Here is an 11,474-nt window from a genome sequence, read left to right as displayed (position 1 = left end):
CTACATTAGACAGCTTAAACCAGCAGAGGTGAAGAAAGTAAATCGGTGCTGAGTGTGTGTCACCTCAAAAACCCTGCACCTGCATGTTTTCTACAACGATGGCTTTCCCCGGAGCTAATGACATGGTGGAGAGGACGCTTCCCTCTGCTGGAGATACAACATTAACAACACAGCAGAACACCCCCCCCCCATTTTGTTATTCATATGCAGGCAGGAGACTGCAAAATGCTTTCAAATTAACTCATTAATTGATGCTCTTAAAGAAAAGGCTGCAGATGATTTATCTTAATTGCCAGTTAGGTTTCATAAATAATTTCAGTAGTGAGAATCGATTCTGAATCAAATCACACATCCAAGAATCAGAGTCAAATTGATTCCAGAGATTCCCAAAGATTCACACCCCTACCATATACTATTTGCTGATAAGCCACACACTACCATTCATCAATCGCGACAAATTTCATCGGACTAGAATATCAGCCTTGAGCATGAAAACAGAATAAAAAAGAAAAACTCGCCTACATAATGATTATTATTGGAAATTCATTTGTGTGCAAAATGTCCATGAAAGGCTGTGCAGAGGAACCATGACCCAACGCTGGCAGAGAGTACACGCTAGTTTGGCTCACTGTCTTATTTGCTTTTAATAGCTGTAGCCTTTTTGAAATGATTCACACGTTTGTGTAGTCACACTTTACTGAAGGCTGCTGAGTTTTTTGTGTTACACTAGAAACCCTCTGATGACTGTTCCTCAAGCCTTTGCACACTTACTTGTTCAACAGTATTTCGTTTAAAACCCATTTCTGTATTTTGTAATGGCACGAAAGGAATTACAAAAGCAAGCAAATGTGTTCACTAACGATTCATCATCTTATTGTTTCAGCGTGAAATTAACCTGATGCAATCTTTGAACACATTTTTGCTAAGTGGCCTCTGTCAGGTTCAGTCTCTTTAAAGCAGCACTTATCAACGGCTGTATACCAACAGATCAAATAACTGTATCATAAAAAAGGTGTCATTAGAGCAATTAGCACAGAGAATTATCACCTGACTCTGCAGTTCCCCTCAGCTCTATAGATCAGTACAGCGCGTCCATGCTGAAGTCTAGTTTATTTGATTACCCACTTCACATTGTAGTGCAAATATGAACTCACTCAGAGTCTAGGCAGAGCAAGAAAAAGAGGAGTCCCGACAGAAGTCACATTTTTCATCACAACTTCACCCACTCGCACTTTACATCAGCCGCTCACAAATCCATTTGCTTCACACTGCAAGAACTCGGAAAATTCTCCATCAGTGTTCCTTATAACAGGGTGACTGTGAAATGTATTCGAAACATGAAATGAAACTGCAGTTTCTGTACGAGGCAGCAGGGCTGGGAATCACAGGGCGGCTCACAATACAATGTAATCAGCATATTCTGCCCATCGCACCAATACTGGCAATTCTGCAATATACTGCAAGACAGTCATCTTTACAGCACCCTGATACCTGAATAACTTGAAAGCTGCTTTCAGACAGTGAGCGGTCACCTCTTTCACCTTTCTGCCATGGCTCACACTGTAACCACGGCAACCGCAAAAACTACAGCAAGTGAAACGATGTAAGAGGTGATTTTACTGGTAATGGCAGAGAACTGACAGGTCAGTGAAGAGAAACGGTACTGGAGCAACATCAGCTTTAGTTTGATTACCCCATGTAGCATAATAAACAATAGAGGTGTAACAGTACATGTAGTCCTCCTGAACCTTTCAAACAGGACATGCGGTTCAGTGTGCAATTTCCTTCACACCGACCTGTGACCCAAACAACTAGTGTCAAAATAGTCTATTTATGTACTTGCATGTGTGGAATGGAAATTCTAGAGCACGAGTTTTACCTGGAAAGATTTGGCAGTGCACCAGTTGTTGTCTATCAGCAGCAGCATGCTGGTCGGCTTAGCCAGGCAGGCTGAGCTCGTGTAGCACCACTGCTATCTGTATGACAAGTACCAGTGACAGACCAGAGCTGGGGGATCCTCCTATGACATTTAGATCTACTGTATGTGAACTAGGGCTGCGTATCTAATGTCGACACTTCTATGGCACCAACCAAATTGCTGTGATACTACTGAGAATCAAAAAATGTCTCGTCATTCAACACCAAATTTCAATACCTAAGGAGTACATCTCATCACATCAGCACTGGCTGTCTAACGTTACAACCTTCAGTTGCTTATCTGCTCAGGAAGCTAAATAAACTTTGTGCTGCTTGTTAGCTAGCCGGTGCAGCCAGCCTGTATCTGCTCATTAGTGAGTCTCTTCATCACATTGTTCACTGGCACATCTTCTCCTCGCCACCACGGGGATGGACAACCTGGACCAGGGTCTTAGAGCGCTTCTGAACAAACGTGGTGTTACTTACAGGCTGACAGGTTAAAAGAAGAGAAATGTTGTGACGTTGACGTGGTGGATGATTGTCAGACCTGGGCTAGCTGCTCGTTGGTGCAGACAAAGTAAGAGGTCTCATTCTGCCACTATTTTCCAACACCACAAACCATTATAAATTAAGTAGAAGCTACAAGTTTACAGATTTTCAAAAGCAACACATCTATGTGTCCATGGGCTTGTTTCGCTTGGCAGGGCTCTGTGGTTATTATTATTCATCACTGACAATGCAGTTCACCCCTCCTGGAGGGCATGTTAAACTGTTAAACTGGATGAACCTCGGGATGCATTTATGATGTTGTGTTTTCAATGTTTAAGCCAAATAAAGTTGTTGTAGACTGACAGGGGAGCAGGGCAAAGCAAATACCAGAGCGGAGCCCTACAAGTGCAGCAGACGTGATTTCAGTTTGCTTTTGCATCTTCCAGTGATGAGGCTACAAGGCTTCTGTGAGAGGAGAAAAAAAATCCCATGAAAAGATAACTGCTTGCTGTAGCTAGGTAACTTGGAACGGAGGATTATTTTGACAACTGATTATCGACCATTAAGAATATGAGCAATTAAGAATATATTAAACAATGGTCTGCACAAAATTATCAGTTCCATCCATGTGGGTCATTTTAGGTGATAGTTCAAACAGTTTCACTCTGGATAGCTGTGCTGGAGCAACCATGGTCAGAGCCAGTGGTGCTCCACATGTCAGGAATGGCACAGTTGAAGGTGGTGTTTACCTTGATGATGTGTTAGAAGTTTGAGATCATCCAAACTGAAGAAACCCCTTTTTGAATTCAGCTCTTCATCTAACAAAGCAAACAAATCAAATGTACATGTGTATTCCCATATTCTTATACAAACACCTGTAGGACTAACTCACTAATAGTCAAACATTTTAAGCAAATTCTGGGTAAAAGATATCATCTCACACAGTCTGTACACAGTCAATACAAAGCTACCATCAGTAGCTAGCTAATTTAGCTTAGCACGAAGACTGGAAATTGCAAAATAGCTAGCCTGGCTCTCACCAAAGGCAACAAAAATACACCTAACAGCACCTCTATAGCTCACCAATTACCACTTTATATCTCGTTTGTTTAATTCATACAAAAGCCAAAGTGTAAAACCGATAATCTGCATTTTATGGGGGTTATGAGCCAAACTATTTCTCTGCCAAGACCAGCTGCCAGGCCAGCGGAGCCTCCAGGTAGTTACTGGTCCCTCTCATCTGTTCAGGAAGCGAATACATTTTTAAAACATTCTCACGAGATCGGCGCAGCCCATTGTATTTGTCATTGCCTTAAAGGCATTTGTAAACAAGAGTCCAGACCGCAATCATTTAGTTCCATTTTCTGGCCATTTCTGGAGACAGTGCTACTAAATTTTATGAGTAAAAGCACCAGTGCAAATATGGACCCTGGTAGGCATTCGGCCCTGCATGTTTATTCTCAAATAATTTATGTCCTCCAGTACACAGTGTGGAATCATGTTTAATCTTTAGGATTCATCACCACATGTGTTTTCATTTATTTTGATTGATTAGACTTCCTCTCAGGAGTTCGTATACATGTACAGAAGTGACAAAAGGGACATGTCTCTTACTCTATGGTTAGGACGAGACAAATTGCACAAATATTCTAGAGGTGCAGTCATGCTTAAACATGTTCCCCATTCATTTCATTGAGGAAGGGAACCAGATATATTAATCTCAGGGGTGGAACAAAATATCAATGCAGGAATATGTTGTATCAATACATTATCAATATCTATCTATCTAGCTATCTATCTATATATATGTAGAGAGACAGAGAGAGAGAGAGAGACAGAGACAGAGATTATTAAAACATGCAGGGCCTCTAAATACATTCCCCTGCCGATCTGACTGACTGAGGGTAGGTGACGGCTAGCTGGGCCTTCATCTGATTGGCTAAATGGGGGGAATGCATGGCCCATGTATTCAGGGCTCCATCTGACATATCAAATGTTTGCATGCTGAGTGTGAATGCATGTGTCCAAAATTAACTTTTGACCCACCAGTCAAGGGGGCTGGTAGAGGAAAGAAATCCAACAGCCCAGCATATTTTATTGTAACCAGCCAAAATATATGCATGACTTTAGTGTTTAATTATTAAACAATACTGCAGTAAAAAAAAAAAAAAAAAAAAACCCTGAAAATTATCCCAGCGATACATGATGATCTGTGGTACAAGCGTATGGTTGAGTTTGCTGAAAGAAATGAAATGAATGGGTTATTGCTGTGATTTTAGCATGCTATAGTTCAAGAGCAATAAAGTATTGACAGATGTAGGTCTATGTATTTTCTGAGTTTAAGAGGTGCACTTGAATGCACTATGAAGTCCCTGTCGCTGTGTGTGTGTGTGTGTGTGTGTGTGTGTGTGTGTGTGTGTGTGTGTGCGCGTGCATCAGAGACAGTGCATGTGTGTCAAACTCCAACACACAGCAGAAGACAGAAGCAGTGCCTGTAAACACCACGATAACGTGATAGACTCTCTCAGCCTCGTTTTTTTTAATCAGTGTGCCAGATAGCTTTCAAAGCATTATCTGCCAAACAGAAAATGAACAATATGCACAAAAAGATACAGTATCTCCAGTGTACCAGCGAGGTTGTGCAGGGTTGCAGTATAAAATCTACATATTGTGATAAAATAATGTCAGAGTTTTATACAACTGAAAGTGAATGACTTCAGGCTGCATGTTAATATAAGCAAAACAAACAACACAAATTCAGCTCTAATCTCATGCAAATATATAAAATGATGGTTGAGAAATATCATTTTCAGCATCTTGCTGATACATAATTTGAATAAAAATAGTCATCTTTTTTCTTTACCTGAAATAAGTTATCTTAACTTAGTATCAGGGCAGTCATGCCCTGATATCTTAAAATAAGGTTGAGAAATCAATGAAAATGAAAAAATGAAACAGGATTTCCTTTGGACAACTTTTGATGGGGAACAGCAGCTCTTGTTCTGTTTCTGGTGCAGGGGGGCTCCAGAAAAGATTAGATGAGCCAACCCTTAAATAATGTCTCCTTTTATTAAGTGACTTCTGCTCACAGGTTGTAGTTGTGGCCTTTGTTGAACAACAAAGAAATCTTTTGGATTCTAGTTTTTAGTTGCTAGATCACATCCTATTTTTGTTGGTGTAATTCACTAAGAAGAGAATAAAAACACCAGTATGAGTTTAATATAAATGATTTTGTATGTGTGATGATTTAGTGAGACTGATCCTGCACATTTTAAGCATAATATATGGATGTTGTGTATAAAAAGAGGTGTTATGTCCCTGAAATTTACCATTACAGGAAAATAAAGAAAATATTTGCCTGAAAACATTTCTTTTTCAGGTTCGGATGGAGCCCTGTGTGCAACATTAACGTCACATGCCTTTTTTAAGTGATGAACTGCACCATTTATGGTTGTTTTTAGAGATGGTAGCAGATGTTTTATGTTCACGCTACAATTTTGTGGCCTGCGCTACAAAACTTTTCAACTCTGTGCTTCATGAACAACAAGATGGTTAACTGTGATCCTGCTGAGTCATCACAGCTAACTTCTGTTATCAAAATGTCTCTGTGGCAACATCGATCAACAGTGATAAGCACTAATGTAGGTTGCTACCTGTATATGAGTAGAAATAACACTTGTCAGCCCAAGTCTGAAGTTCACAGTGGATGTCTTTCCTGTCATGAGAAGGTTAACACATAAACTACTGATAAGACAGTAGATGATGCTGACTTCTATATTTGCAGATTTTTCCAGAAATGAGAAAACACAAGTTGTAAAACAAAAGGTGCACATCTAATAACCCGGCTAATATAACAGGCAATGAGAGTGAGAGATGGTGAGTGCGATTACTGACAGTGGCACTGCAGGGGCACTCTACGGGCAGTTGAGACACCTCCTTCGTCTCACTGTCAATTATGGTGGGACCGAACTTCCTTGGAAAACCCAGGAGAAGTGTGCATGGTTTGTTGTCACGACAGGTCAGCAGCTGTTAGTCTGCTTTAGGACGGTCACTGAGCAGTCACGTTCTACTTTTAGTTTTCTTGCTTTTTATGTAATTACTTCCGCCAAGGAGGTTATGATTTCAATTATGATTTTGAAATAAAGATGAACAATAATATGCTCTTTACTAATATAATAAATGAAAAATACAATTCTGCAGAAAAGCCCCCCCATGTGGTATTAGACAAGAGACTCTTTTTCCGTTTGCCTCAGAGCCCAGCAACAACCTGCATCACAGGATGTATCGCATTTGTTTCACAAAGTCCATGAAGAAATGTCAATTGTCATCAGAAAAGCAATAGTCAAACATAACATTGCTTGCACAACAAGTAACTGCAGCAGGGGCTGGCACTGGGATGGAGGGGGGAGCAGAAGAAAACATTAGGAGAAAAAGCTTGCGTTCATTTATTTTACCTATAGTGGACATTAAAGCAGACAGAACTGGTGCCAGCCTGACTGGATCACCAGTCAGTCTTCACTTTCATCGTTCCCTGTGGCAGACAAAATTGCATAGTAAGAGCGAAGCTTATCGGGAACCAATCAAAACACTTCATTCTCTAGCCATCACGTTTGTGCGATCAACTCTTCCTTCATAATGATAAATTAAATAATAATAATAAAAAAAAGAGGAGAATAAAGTACATCTTATCTTACTTCTAATCACAGAGCTTCAACTTCAGGGTTCCCAGTCTTTTCTAGAGATCATTTTGTGGGACATTTTCAGTGATAATCTACCTGGCATGACAGACAGGGATCGTACCATACGCCAATATGTTCCCCTCCATGGAAGTCTGATTTAAAACAGTATACGGGCATAACCTTGAGATGTTTTAATGTAATTACTTGTGCTAATATTTCCTATTACAGTTCTTTTTCTTGCCTTGTTTTAAGGCTGCTTGAATATTGTTATTACATTTGTTTTACTGGGACTATTCACTGCCACTGACTCTGATTAGTTTATCATGCCATACTTTGGCCTCTTTATTAGTAATATTTAACCAGCCGAAACCCACTGTGTGCTACCGCTGCAAAAGTTCCACATTGCATGTTGTGGTCCATTTATTTGCAGCAACAACGCAGCATTGTGCTTGAAGAGACAAAGGCATGTCAGCCCCAACTCCCCACACCTAGCTATTATTTTGTTGGTTCCAATATTGATTTTTACAGTGTAGAGTTATTTTCGCAACATCAGTAAAATATTCAGCTTGGTAATGAGCTATTTCTTCAATCTGCTGCATGACTGTAATCCATGTCATGTAATTGTTAACTTGCTCGTTATCCTGCTAACACTAGCTGCCTAAAACATCAAGTAAAATATGCGTGGGAGGTCACTTGCTTTGTCTCTTCATAAACGTAGCGAGGTCCAACAGCTTCACAGGGAGGGGCTCACATGCACTAACACGTACGCACAATCGCCCCAGCTACCAAAACAAAGAGCAGAGAAGCTCATTACAACACACACAGTCAGCATGACGTCATTCTTTGCTCAGGACGCCAGTAATCTCCTTTATCTTTACACAGCAAACTATATTAATGTTCAAAATCTCATTTGTAGAACCTTTAAACCTTTGCAGGCAAACCAAGGGAGCAAACATAGCAAATAAACCAAACATGCTAACCAATGTCACATTATTCAACAGTTTACAATTGGTTGGAAAGAAAGCAAAGCTAAATCTAGAAACCACCACATTCACCAGTAACTAATACTTATATTTGAGGAAAAATTCAACTTGTATTATTCTGAGTTTTCACCACTGGAGTTGTAACGTCATCTGACCTGCATGAGCTATCATGACGTGACTGTGTTCACAGCGTTTTCACAACTTAATCAAGAGCAGCCTATTCAAATTACTCTTGTCCATAAACTACGACTTGAATATTAATATGATCCCCAGCACAACTTAGCCTTTCAGATGGCAATGTTACTCGTTCTGGGAGGCTCTGGTGGATAGCCTACAAGTTCGTTCTCAACTGAAGGAAAATATGAGGAATGTTGAAATAACTTTCCAGGACAACTTAAGATTTTCCAGGACATTTTACTTTTTCCTCCCATTTTCCATGTGTTTCCCATGAGTGGAAAATTGGTCAGCTGTTTTCCAGGTTTTCCAGGAAGCATGAGAGCCTGAACTCTAATTAACCTTGTTTTTCTGCTTCTTATAAGTACTGATACTCTGAGTATAATCAGTTTTTTTTATTGTGTTATTGCATTCCCAGTGTTCCTTAGCTGTTAATTGTTCATAAAACATATTTCTTGTCCTGTTTCCTGATTGTCTCCACACCTGTTTATATTCCTCCTGTGTCCCCACTCGTGACAGCTGCAGCTTTGTTGATTCAGCACATGGAGTGCATCAATGTCAAACTTTAATTTGGCTTATCAATGTTATTGAGTTGTTAACTGACAGCAGTTTATCATTGAAAATAGAACCTAACTCAAAAACAAAATAAAAGCTAATGGCACTCCTGTGACACCTAGTGCCACTGACTGTGTGGCATCTATTGACACAGGTCATGGCGGAGTGACAACTGAAACTGACATGAGTGTATTAATATATTTTCTGTACTGTATTCCTGGTGTTCAATATTTTCATATCTGCACAACTATGTCAGTTGGTGCTGCTTAGAGGTTTGTTTAAAAAAAAAAGTGAAAACAAATGTAGATTACTTTTTTCTCTTTTTTTTATTAGGTAGCCTAAATATTAGTTATATATTTTAAGAATAATACAACAGAGGATTTGTTTGTCATGTAGCTGATTGTTATAAATGGCTAGAAAAGTAATTGTTAGTAGAGAGTGTATTTTTGTTCCTTTTTATTTAGTTAATCATAAACTAATCAGAACCTCCTGGACGGAAGTAATTCTAAGCTGTATACTGTTCCGTTACAAATGCCACATTTTATTCACACAAGGGACCGGGAATTGATCTACAACAGACCACAGTACCCCACTGGCAAAGACTATGGGGATTCATGCTGGTGAGTATGACTCAGAAGATTAAATAACAATGGAAAGCAACTACTCCTCATCCTATTGGAGACCTCCAGGAACCCTCCTCATGAAAACCCGTTCCTCCACGAGCCCACCTTCGGAATCCCCTGCTGAAAATCATTCACCAAAAGGCACCGATTGTACCTGGCGCACAATGTAACCAAACCCCAAACCCCAATATCACGATCATCTTTTAGCAACCGCTGCGGACACTGCAGACACCGAGCTGTCGCCACATTTCCACTGACAATGCCAACACCGTGTCACGATATTTCATAACCACATATTAGCCTGCTGTTTCCAAACGGCTAAGGTATCGGTATGGGTTGCAACCACACGTTACTGTGTCGTCTGAGGAGATGTGAGACCGGGGCTTTGAAGTTATCACAGCAGGACGGATGCTGTCGAAGAAACCGTGTGCCAGATACCCACCAAGGCCTGTTTACATCGCTAGCGTGCTAGCACTGGATAGCACTGCTCACTTCGCTCGCACTCAGGTCACGTTTAGTTAACATTTAACAAGCCCACGGACCGGCACTTACCTACTCACGGACTTCCTTAGAGCCCCGGTCATTGCCGACAAGACTTAAAGCTACCCTGGCACACTGGAGGCGTCTTCCCCACCTTTGTCCATAACAGCATTTCGTCCGGTTGACTAATATTAGCATACAGCTGCTAGCTAAGAAACGCTAACTGTCAAGACTTGGCCAGCGAGCTAACGTCCCTCCTCCTGCTCTAGAAAACCACACTGACATGACCACAGCGTTGGGGAAAAAACATCGACGATATCCATCCTGGATTACAACCAAGCAGCGTCACCAATATGCAATATCGATAACTCGTAGGCTTGTTTTCATTGTATACTTACAGTAGGTCCAACGAGATTTGTCATTCCATTGAAAGTCGCTGGTAACAGGTAATTGCAACGCACACAACTGTGACATAAACGATTTTCGATCGGTGACCCAGTTTCTCTTCACCGTCATGCCTGTCGGACCACTAACCTAGTTTTTTATCCAATGGCGTCTGTGCTACCGCCGTAGGTGCCCCTCTGGCCAATCAGACACAGGTTCAGTTTGGGAAAATATGACGGGCGTGCTAGTCAACCAATGGCAGCCAGGGTAGAACGGAATGCAGAGGCTACTTGTGTGCTAGAGTGTGTATGGAGAGCACTGCATCACGAGTCATGTCGTCGGTAGGCGTGCAACACGAGCCGGCTCTGAGCCTGTATAATACTGTATTTTGATACTTTAAATTCGATACGTCACGTCTCTCCACTTTCTTACATTGAATGTGGACAATACTAGAAATATGAGTGAAATATGGGAGAGAACTACATTTTTTGGTCGGGAAAAGATTAAAATTGAAGTGTTTGATAGGAGAACTTCAGTGCGACCATGAGAGAAAAATGCATTTATTGTGTTTCTCCAGTCTTTCAGTCGGATTTCTAATAATTTGTCACCAGTCTGAATATGCAAAAGCAGGTGAAGGTGAACTCGTATTTCTTCAAACTGATTTATCTTAGCATAACTTTTTAAAATAAATATTCATGTGCACCTTGGCGCCTCCTGATGGTCATATTTTTACTGCTTCTACTGTCCGACCGTGAAAACACAATAAATACTGTAATGTGACTGTAATTTAAAAGGTCAAATGCGCACATTTGTTATTGATCTGATTCCTTTTTTATGGTCGTCTTTCCTTTATGTTAGAACTGATAATTAAAATAGGAGTGGAACACAAACACTGCAGGTCATATTTATCAACTAGGGGGCCTTCAAGGCAAAAACTCCTATTGACTCCATGTTTGTTATTATTTGGTTAAACAAGTATTCATAATGCACCAAGTCATTTTTGACACAAGGTGAAAGGTAACAATGCAGAACCTGCTTTGAGGTTTTTATATTTGAGTTTACATTGTGCTTTAGTGGTGCACAGTTTATTCAAAAACAAATAAATGCATTAAAATGACCACAGATCTGACCTGTAATGAATTCAACTGCTCTCAGAGTCTGTGTGCAGAAGGTAATCGCTCACCCTGCAT

At 40.5% G+C, this 11,474-nt stretch overlaps 1 protein-coding gene across 1 annotated transcript in view; it reads right to left on the bottom strand.

Annotated features, from left to right (window-relative positions):
* The window catches only part of bmal1a (basic helix-loop-helix ARNT like 1a), a 29,118-nt gene extending 18,687 nt beyond the window's left edge, over positions 1 to 10,431 (bottom strand). Inside the window, exon 1 of the mRNA XM_076732791.1 lies at positions 10,299 to 10,431. The gene's annotated coding sequence lies outside the window, so the exon portion shown is untranslated. The remainder of the gene's footprint in view (positions 1 to 10,298) is intronic.
* Between the last annotated feature and the right edge of the window lie 1,043 nt (positions 10,432 to 11,474).

Source organism: Chaetodon auriga, chromosome 6 (assembly GCF_051107435.1).
Source record: "Chaetodon auriga isolate fChaAug3 chromosome 6, fChaAug3.hap1, whole genome shotgun sequence".
NCBI lineage: Eukaryota > Metazoa > Chordata > Actinopteri > Chaetodontiformes > Chaetodontidae > Chaetodon > Chaetodon auriga.
The sequence above is the reverse complement of the archived record's forward strand: the minus strand, read 5'-3'. Positions and strand labels throughout refer to the sequence as shown.